This window comes from Podarcis raffonei, chromosome 3 (genome assembly GCF_027172205.1).
Source record: "Podarcis raffonei isolate rPodRaf1 chromosome 3, rPodRaf1.pri, whole genome shotgun sequence".
NCBI lineage: Eukaryota > Metazoa > Chordata > Lepidosauria > Squamata > Lacertidae > Podarcis > Podarcis raffonei.
In genome coordinates this window covers 32647866-32658592 of record NC_070604.1, presented here as the reverse complement: position 1 = coordinate 32658592, position 10727 = coordinate 32647866, and the positions used below count along the sequence as shown (strand labels likewise).

At 43.1% G+C, this 10727-nt stretch overlaps 1 long non-coding RNA gene across 1 annotated transcript; it reads right to left on the bottom strand.

Moving 5' to 3' along the window:
- Positions 1–4921: 4921 nt before the first annotated feature.
- Positions 4922–6003, bottom strand: LOC128411620 (uncharacterized). Its single transcript, XR_008329848.1, has 2 exons — positions 5829–6003; positions 4922–5458 (listed from the first exon to the last, which is right to left on the bottom strand). It is a non-coding gene; the product is annotated as an uncharacterized LOC128411620 (long non-coding RNA).
- Positions 6004–10727: the final 4724 nt, after the last annotated feature.

Here is a 10727-nt window from a genome sequence, read left to right as displayed (position 1 = left end):
CAGATTCCATTAGACTTCCAAGGTCCGACTGTACAATTAAAAAAAAGGGTGGAATATGTTCTGGCCAGTATGGAGTGGAGGGGAAGAGCTTGGAAAGTAGAAAGGCAAGTAAGACTGCTGTGAAACTTTGCCAGATCTTTCAGCATATATCTAACAGCGCTGTGAACTTCTGCCTCACCTTTAAGCAAAGCTCAGCACGTTAAGCGCTTAACTGTGAAAACAGAACTTGTTCAATAATTCTCCCTCAAGAATAAATCTTAAAGCCATTTTTAATTAACATCTCCTTTGACTTTTGTTTGGGAGACGATACGGTGAATGTCAGCAAGTGCTTATGAAGATTAAATGGAATGAGACTTGAGCAAGTGCAAGGATAGCCTGCTTCTTGCTGCAAGCAATGTTATTAAGAGTAAGCGTGTGTCACAAACTATTTCAGAGATATGTCAAATTACTTACATAAGATGGAAAGATGAAGGGGGGGAGGGGAAGGTCTCAGCCTGCTCTTTTCCCCATGCCAAGGCTTCAGAACATGCTTAAGTAGGAAATAAGGTATGTGAAAAATCCTGTTAACTCCGGCCCTGTTCAAACTAAAGATGGGAGAGAAATTGGATTTTGTTTGCATTTTAATGAAAAAGAATCTAATTCACACTCCTTGAACCAATCTGTGAGCCAAAACACAGTCACGCTTTGACATTTTAATGTTTCCAAATTTTGCAATGCCGTTCTCCAATCCAGTTCTACAAAAATGCATATATTAGGGGGAAGTGTGCAGCAAAATGCATTTATTTGTGAAAATAGCATGCAGAAATGCAATATATGTATGGAAATTGCCTGCAAATTTACATATATTTATATAAGCAATGCTATTTTCAGTCAGAACTTGCCAGAACTCAGTTCCAGCACCTCTCAGGTGGGCGCCATTATCATTCTAAGATAATGAGGGAGGTGTTCGTGATGAGTTCCGGCACCTCTTTTTCTGGAAAAATAGCACTGTACGTATGTCAAAACTGCATACAAAAATGCATAAGAGAAAACATCCACTAAAAGGCTGGCAAATTACAAATTGCTGCAGAAATGTGGTGAGCTGAATTTAAAATGGGGGGAATGAAAAACAGAGTGCATGAAGTTGGCAGATTTTTTTTCCATTGTTAGTTCACACTCATGATGGCACCTAAGTGAGCACCTTGATGTGTTGCTGCCAGGCAATGCTCACGTTCGTTCCATTTGTGAAGCCCACATGGGGGAGCTAAACATGAAATCTCTTCTCTGTGTGACTGCAAGTAGCTGTATAAGTGCTAGAATAATAGCCCGTCTACTTTAGCATCCAGTTCTCACAGTGGCCAACCAGATTCTTCTGGAGAACCTGCAAGCAGGTTCTGCAATCTGCCAACCTGTGGTTTCCAGCAATTGGTACTGTGATGGCCTGTGATTCGGACTTGGATGCTGAACCTGAGGGATCCCAGCCTGCACAGGATTCCCCGCCCCCAGAACCAGCTGAGCCGGGGTGGGGCTTGAGCCTGAAGGGTCCTCACCTGTGCTGGATCCTCCTTGCAGGCATCAGCTGAGTCTGCTCTGGCTCCTGAGGTGATGGAGGACCCATTGCCTGCAGGTGCTCCACTCTCAGCCCCATCAGAGGAAGCTGAGGTTGCCTCTGGGTCTGGTAACCTTCCAGCCTCTCCTGAGCTGCAGAGGCTCAGGGCAGAGAGGTGGAGGGAACTAAGTTCCCGCAGGAGGAGTGCTCGCCTCCAGGCCAAGAGAGGCGAGTCACCAGAGGATCGGGGCTGCCCTATGCCTCGGGGCAGATAAAAGCCAGCCAGCCCCAGTCCCAAGTTGTGGGATCAACATTGTTGGTTGCTAGTTCCTGCCTGCACCCTGTCCTGCTTTCCTGCCTGAGCTCCTGACCCACCCTGGCTCCCTGCTTGCAAGCCTGTTCCTGACTTCACCTGACTCCCTGCCCTGCACCCAGCTTCAGCTACTATGGACTGCCTCCACATTGCACCTTTGACCACAGACCGGACTTGGACCTAGCCTCTCGGGTAACCCACGGGACCAGCACAGGTACGGAGAAGCATTACTGCCTCCCATGGTGGAAGCAGAGCATAGTTATCATGACAAATAGCCATCAAAGGTCTTCTTCTCCATGAATTTGTCTATTCCTCTTTTAAAGCCACACAAGTTGGCCTCCAACTCAGATCTAAACTATACTAACCTTGTATGGTCCCAATAGGGACCTTTACATTGGTATGCATCAATCACTTAAAATATAAATTATAAAATGGGAATATATACAAGGCTCTGTCTAACTAGGAAAGGGGGTGGGGAACCAAGTGATTAGTGAGAAAAGTCTGCTCAGACTGAATGAGGATGGCCCAATAAAAATATAAAAGGAATCAGCACGAAATTTGATTGCAACGTGATGGTTGGGTAGATTAACTATCACAAAGAGAAGTTAAAACATAATGAATTCTGAGATGCAGGAACTTTGTGTGGAAAGTGTATTAAATTTTGCCTGCTCCATCCAAGCGTAAACAGATCTGAGGGTCTTGACCTCCTTCATTTTCTTTTATGGCTGGCATAAAACTCTGGCGTGTGTGAGCAATTAGGGCTGTACAGGAGGGAAAATAATATTAACCAAAAAAAAAAAAATGTGGGAGGACAGGTTCTCTTAAGAACAAGCACTCAACAGTGAGATGGTCACAAAAAAAGTAATTGCTGATTGAGCTGGAAGCTATGTTTTCAACCAGATGACAAAGAAGTTGAGATAAATCCCAACTCCAGTGCTGATCTTCAGATATCTCCAGTCTCTCATTCTCTCCCTTGTAGAAGCCTCTTGTAAAATACAGGAAGTCCCAATCTTTGATTGTGTCTGTTATTGGTATGAGGCACTGGTGGGAAACCTCCAGTACATAGGCCCTTTTCCTTAAACATCAGGGCCATCAGCTGATCTTGAACACTTTGCACTTGATGTGACCTTTAAATATGAAGGCGTATGAGATACATACATGTATACGTGCGGTAAGTAGTTTGCACATAACTAACATACATAGGGGACGCGGGTGGCGCTGTGGGTTAAACCATAGAGCCTAGGACTTTCTGATCAGAAGGTCGGCGGTTTGAATCCCCGCGACGGGGTGAGCTCCTGTTGCTCGGTCCCTGCTCCTGCCAACCTAGCAGTTCGAAAGCATGCCAAAGTGCAAGTAGATACATAGGTACCACTCCAGCAGGAAGGTGAACGCCATTTCCGTGTGCCGCTCTGGTTCGCCAGAAGCGGCTTAGTCATGCTGGTCACATGACCCGGAAGCTGAGGACAAACGCTGGCTCCCTCAGCCTATAGAGCGAGATGAGCACCGCAACCCCAGAGTCGGTCACGACTGGACCTAATGGTCAGGGTTCCCTTTACCTTTACCTTACATAGCACCAGCAGTTATGTATAAGCAGTGTGCAGGAATAAAAGACCACCACCACCACCCCCAGGTTAAAAAATTTCTTCTGGGCCTACACATCCCTAGCTCTGCCCCTTTAACACTGGGCCACGTTCCAGGCCCAACTCGCACATTAGATTTTTGACAAAGCTGGTGACCTTGTGACGTCGCTAGGTCTCACCTCTTGTGTCTCTGGCTTTGGGATGCTGCAGACCTGCAAATCCTAATCACAAACAGTGAGGAAGTCAATTTTTTTGACTAGAAGACAATGTTGTCACTGGCTCTTGCAGGAAAGCATGCCACACTGGTGATGTCTGAATGGTAAAATCACATGAGATAAAGAGAGCATGTCGAGAGTTACTCTAGGAGTACTAGTAGCTCCTAGCAAGGTGTGTTGATATGGAAACTTCCTGTCAGGTCAACCAACCCACATTATAGATGCATTGTGGATGCAGGTGTGAAAAAATGGAATCTCCATTGCATCAGGAGCGTATATATTGGGTCTTAATACAACGCTAAGTCATGATTCATTCATACAACCATTTGTCAACATATGCAAACATAGGCTTAAATGTTCAACCCAGAATAAATCCCTATCAATGTCTTTAAATTAGGCTTTAAATTCTACCTTATCAAGGAGCATTTGGGGGGCTGGCTGAGAAAGGAGTAAATCACGTTCATTGGAAGGAAGCTGGCACTGCAGAAATCGATAGAAAATTGCAATTTACAGTTTAATTAACCGAACTATATGCTAATTTGTACTAACTGGTATGGTTGAACCAGGACAATAAGCTACCCCCACATATTTCACATATGAAACTGTTCTGCTGAATAAGACATGTTACAGTTTATTTATTGGACACATTCGGATGTAAAAAAAAATATGAAAATTTATTAGTGCAAATATATATTTTTAAAAAATACAGGAGAAAAATAAAAGTAAAAGAAAATAAACACTCTCACTTCTTTAATCTGTTCTCTGTGTGGGTCAACCAGGTATAAAAATAAACTCCTACCGTCCAACTTTTTCAGACTCAAAACTGGGTTACATGTCTTCCAGGACAAGCTCTCTGCAAGACACATGACCCACGCTTTGCTATCACTCTGAAAAAAAAATGCTTTTGTAGGGTGAGATCTCACAAGGCACCCAAAAACACGTGTTTGGAATGTCACACAAGATCACAGCCCTGTGAGAGCACGACATCCAAAAAATATTGCCATCATTTCGGGATGCATCTTCAAATCATAGCCTAGCATTGCCATCATGTTTTTTTCAGTAACGAAATTTAATATACACATTTTTTTTAGGCACTCTCTTCTTGGAGGGAGAAAGACAGCATTTTTAAAATGTATTTTTAGTAAATTAGTTTCATAACATCACTTCTGCTGGAAATCTGATTGTGTGATAAATGACAATTTGATGGCATTGCTTAGCTGCTAGCTATTTTAAAAGCTCCATCATTATACACAATAGGGACTTAGACTTCAATATTTCAAGCAAACTCTTCTTTTCTTTTCTTTTCTTTTCAACTTCCCAATAAAAATGAAACTCCACGAACCTCAATACAGAGTGACAGTTGTGGGGAAAAAATCTTCTATCAATTTGAACAACTTCATTCCTGAAATCAAGTGACAGCGTGTCAGATCCAGGGTATTTCAGATTCATCAGAGCAGGAAACTGAAAACCAACATATTGAGACAAAGTTTTGAAATTGCATATATGGGGGAAAACATTTTTTTTTTTTTTGAATACTTTAGCACATTCAGGCAACGAAGCATCAAGGAGCAAAGTCTATCCTGATTATGTTGAATGATCAAGGACTACATCTTCACCATGCACATCAGTTGGTAAGTTGCTCTCAAGTCAATAGGTCCCACAAGCTCATACATAGATTCAGAACTGTAGCAGCATGTAGAATTATTATCTTGGCCCCATAATATTGCTCCAGGCTAAATGATTCTAAGCTGAGTGATTTGTCAGCCCCTGCAGCATTCACTTCTTTTATTCAGCACATCTGGATAACAGCATTTGATCAAATCTACTTTTTCTTGCTAGGGACGCGGGTGGCGCTGTGGGTTAAACCACAGAGCCTAGGACTTGCCGATCAGAAGGTTGGTGGTTCAAATCCCCGCAATGGGGTGAGCTCCCGTTGCTCAGTCCCTGCTCCTGCCAACCTAGCAGTTCAAAAGCACGTCAAAGTTCAACCTAGCAGTTCAAAAGCACTTCCGGCGGGAAGGTAAGCGGCATTTCCATGCGCTGCTCTGGTTTGCCAGAAGTGGCTTAGTCATGCTGGCCACATGACCCGGAAGCTGTATGCTGGCTCCCTTGGCCAATAAAGCGAGATGAGCGCCGCAGCCCCAGAGTCAGTCACGACTGGACCTAATGGTCAGGGGTCCCTTTACCTTTACTTACTTTTTCTTGCTACCCATTTGGAAAATCATTGCTAAGAATTTTTGTGCAGCAAAGATATACTGCAGCAAAGAGTTAACATATGGAGAGGCTGACTTGAGTATTTCATGTTAGAATGGTAGGTATCAGAACTGATGGGCAATGCAATATTACCTTATGGACCCTGGAGAATAAAACTTATATCCACTGGAGATCACCTGGAGATCACCTGGGTTAATGCCAAATGAGTGGTGCCTAGTAGGTAACAGAAGGGTACGACAGAAATCTCAATATAAATAGAAGGATTGGCAGCTGATTCAAGACAGAGAAAGGCCTTCTTTGCACAATACATAATGTTGCATGCCCCCCCCCCCAATCTTTGAGGGATGCAAGTTTCCTGGGGTTGCTCAGTTCTGGAATAAGGCATTCACCAAGATCTATCTGATAACTAAAGAAACCATTGTTCTATCTTTTCACCTAACACTTTTGAGCCTGCATATGGAAACAGAACAGGATGCAAAAGAACTAATTTATTATCTCTTAACAGCAGCAGGGGACAGGGGTGGTGCTGTGGTCTAAACCACTGAGCCTAGGGCTTGCCGATCGAAAGGTCGGCGGTTCAAATCCCCATGACTGGGTGAGCTCCCGTTGCTCAGTCCCAGCTCCTGCCAACCTAGCAGTTCGAAAGCACGAAGTGCAAGTAGATAAATAGGTACCGCTCCGGCGGGAAGGTAAACAGCGTTTCCGTGTGCTGCTCTGGCCACATGACCCGGAAAACTATCTGTGGACAAACATCAGCTCCCTCAGCCAGTAAAGCGAGATGAGCGCCGCAACCCCAGAGTTGTTCGCGACTGGACTTAACTGTCAGGGGTCCCTTTGCCTTTAACAGCAGCTTGGGGCTACATTGCCAAATTCTCAAAGACTTTCCATCTTTGTAATTTGGACTGCTAATACTCTAGGGTTTGGCAATTTGCCCTCCTTGAAAAGATATGTTTAAAAGTATCTAAAGGGCAGAGCTTGAATAACTGTTTGTTTGTTTGTTTGTTTGTTTGTTTGTATGTGACATTGTCTTCTTACATATATGAATATTGAGGCACATGTTCACTCAGCGTCATCAGTATATGCAAATGTCTGGCTCATCTAAGGCTTTATAGAACTTTTATTTTCTATAATGGTAGAACTCACAGGTAGAAAAATAATTTCATTTATACATGTGCTTGTTATTTCAGAATTACTGTATGTCTCAATACTTTATTACTTTTTTGGAGCAGAGATACACTTTTATCGTTCTAGGCTGTGGTGGTTTTTTTGGTTTACATTTTTGATTCTTTGTTTTTCTTTTTGTTATATTAGCACTTCTTAACTAAGCAATAAAAAAGAGAGATATAATAAAAAGAACAGCAGATTCAGGGCTCTGAAACAGACAAGTCGAAATGGTGTGTTTAAGTCCAAGCCTTAGGTACTGGTTCCTAAGATTACAGTTAGCAGGCCTACAGCTGAGTCAGAAAATACAGGCTATCCCTGCAACATCTTGTAGCAGTTGGCACAGCTTTTCAGCGTGGGCCACATAGTCAAGATGGAAGTCCTGTACCGTGAATATTCCCACTCTCCAATTAAAGATCCATTGTCTTTTTCTGCAGGTGCTGGCTTTTTCTAGGCAGTAGGGTTTCAAAGTGTAGGAATTGTTCTTGTGAACGCTCCAGGCTCTCCTGTGAGGAATCTGTGATCCAGTCACTGGAATCTTGGTGGCAGAAGTGTTTCCTCAGGATTGGGGAATAAGGTGCAGGCTCTGGTGCCAGTGGATTCACATAGATCTGTCTCCTCAGAGCTTCTGCTATAGGAGGAGTCTGCAATCGAAGTGTGGCAAAGGAATGAAGTGGTCTGGAATCCTGAAAACCCACAGCCTCCTCCCCCCACTACATGCCCCTAGATGCCCTCAAATGCTTCACTCACCATTGCTCCTGCCAAAGTACCACTAGTGGGAACTCTATACTTGATGGGCATACCACACTGGTGTTCCTCCTCCTCCAGTGATAGAGTAGCCTTCAAACATATCTTAGCTGGCTAGTGGCTAGCTGCAGGGTTGATCTTTTACTAAACTAAGAAGGGAAGCCTTCAAAATAGTTGTGTTGTCTTGCAGTGCTCAGCTGGTAGGTTTTATGTTGGCAGGCTATGCCATCCGAGGCAGTGGATTTCATTGCTTCCCTCCACACCCCAGCTGACAAAATTAAATAAAAATATTTATTTGGCCCCATGCAGAACAGGAATCTACAAATATGCTTGTGCATAAGGATTTTTTTTTAAAAAAATGTTTCAAAACTGTGAAAGGAAGTTCAACTTAACATTTTCCAGTTGCATGTTTTTAAAGATTTATGAAGATATGCTGCAACTGAGACCAGTTTCACTGTGATAAAACTGAAGGTGACAGTGTATTCAAGTAACTCTTTGCTCCATGTGTATTAGAAATATTTTATACACCCAACTGTAGATGTACTTACAATTCTCATTATATCTGCATGGCTTGTCATAGGCTATTTTCTCAACAGTCTAATGGCAAAAGACAACCTGATAGCATTACATTATGTAATAAAAGAGAACCTGGTGATAAAACTCTCTGGAAAGCATTTTATCGGCACTAGTTACTAGGTTTCATTCACACACACACACACAACCTGCATATCTTTCATTCCCTGCCAAATATAGAAAATATAGAAGCTTATAATGCTTTTCTGGATCTACTGCATTAAAACAAAGAAGTGAGTATGAGCCAATTTAAACTTACAAGCACCTTCCATTAATCTTTAAGGTGCCCATTTCCACTTCCACTATTTTACAATTACTAGTGTGAAACATTAATTTTACATTTACGTACCTCTTTGCTGTCTGATAATAAACTGATTTAAAGCAACATCGAGAATTTGAGATGGATGCCTCAGCACAGCAGCAATAGGATTTAGTGGAAGCCACACTACAGGAAGAGAGTAGAGCTTGAGATATGCCCAAGACAAAAATAAAAAATTCAAATGCTATGCTGGTCGTATACTCCACTGGCAAATAAATGTATGCTGGCTCGCTGGTGAAATGGGAAAGTCTCGTGGATGGCAACAGATGACACTTTACACCAAATCCTACATTCCTGCAATCTATAGCAGATAGCAGAGCATTTCACCAGACCCAGTAAAGAATGGGAAGGAGAAAAATATCCACCCTGGCATTAACTATTACCCTACCTACATCACCATGTAATGGGCAACCACGGCTGCACAGACGTTATTGGTCCACAGAGATGGAAAGAAGATAAAGTCCTGTCAGATGGTGGTGTGGTTGCTCGAGAGCGAACAGGCAAGACTCCGACCTGTCTTTCCCAGGCTTTATTATTAGTGCAAACTATTTACAGTGAAGAGCGTCACAAGTTCATGTCTAGCTCAGTTGCTGGGAGTAGTCAGTCCTTGTACCTCCCCCAGCATAACAGTCGCGTGACCCCCAACCTTCTCCTCCCCCCCCCGTGCCAAAACCTGCTGTGCAGAATGGGTGCTGGCAATGGGGTACTTCCCTCCTCTCCGGTTTGCTCAGGCTCGGTGTTGAGGCTCTCCCTAGCATCCCCTGGCCCCACCACCTCCTCTCAACTGGAGGTGGGGCTTTCCTCCTCGCCAGAGGAGGAACTGCTCTGCAAGATCTTCGGAGGTTCCCTATAACACAACTGCCCTTCCACCTCTTGCCTCTGAGCTGATGGCAGTTCCCTGACAAGTCCCTACCAGAGAAGAATGTCAGATCGAGTTGATGGACTATGCCGAAATGGCTAAAATGACCAGAAGAGTCAGAAATCAGGAAGATCAAAATTTTAATAAGGAATGGGGAAATCTATAACCTATCTTAAAAACCATTGTAAACAGTTAAAATTGTTAGCAGGATTGGAATATCACTTGTAGCTTAATGGTCAATTTTGGACACAAAGGAGATGTAAAAGATTTGGATTATCGTAAAAGATGCAGGAGGAAATGATTCACAATAGGACCCACAAAAGGGAGGAGGGAAGTCCAAGAGATTCCTTGGAATCTTGTTTTTATGTTGCCTGTTTGATATGTATTGTAAAGTTTTAATCTGAAAAACCAAATAAATTTATTTTTAAAAAAGAAAAAAAAGAATGGGAAGGAGAAAAATATCCTCCCTGGTGTTGATCACCCTGGTGTTGCAATTGACTTCCAACAAGCACACAGAGCACAAACAAGACTGAGTGTATATGTGGGAGGGAGGAGGGCTCGTTTAATTTCACTGCACACAGGTGGTGTAGTGACAATAAAGGTTTATTTATTTACCTGCATCACCATGACAGAGTGTAGTAGCACCCAATCACAGCACACCTTTACCAGCTTCTAAACACTGCCTATGAAGACTTAGGGTGCTTCCAGATGGGAAATTTATGCTGTGAATGGGTTGCCGCGATATCACAGAGTCATTGGTACGGACTTTTTAAAGTAATCAGTTTTCCACCTTGAAAAGGTATATCCAGTTATGGTGGGGAATACAGGGTGGCATTTTGATGATAACGATGCCATGTCAACTCTTCAGAAAAAAACTTGTATGCAAGAGGAGTACCAATCACACAAGAAACACTTGTCTACAAGCACTTATAACTCAGGAAGCAGTGGAACAGAGCAATATCTCTTTGGTGCCATATTGTCCACATGTGGAGGGAGTGGGAAATGGCTGCGGGGAAACGGGGACTTTGCACAAAACAGGCTGGCCTCACAATTACTTCTTTTTCCTTTAAAAGCATGGAGGAGGAAATTATAAAATGTGGTTCTCTTATTAATTGCATAAAAGGGCCTGAAAGAGCTAGAACCTTTTGCTTCAGATCCAGGCAGTTTTCCGGGAAGAACCTAGCACCAGACAACCACCAGTCTTCTAGCACCAGTCAG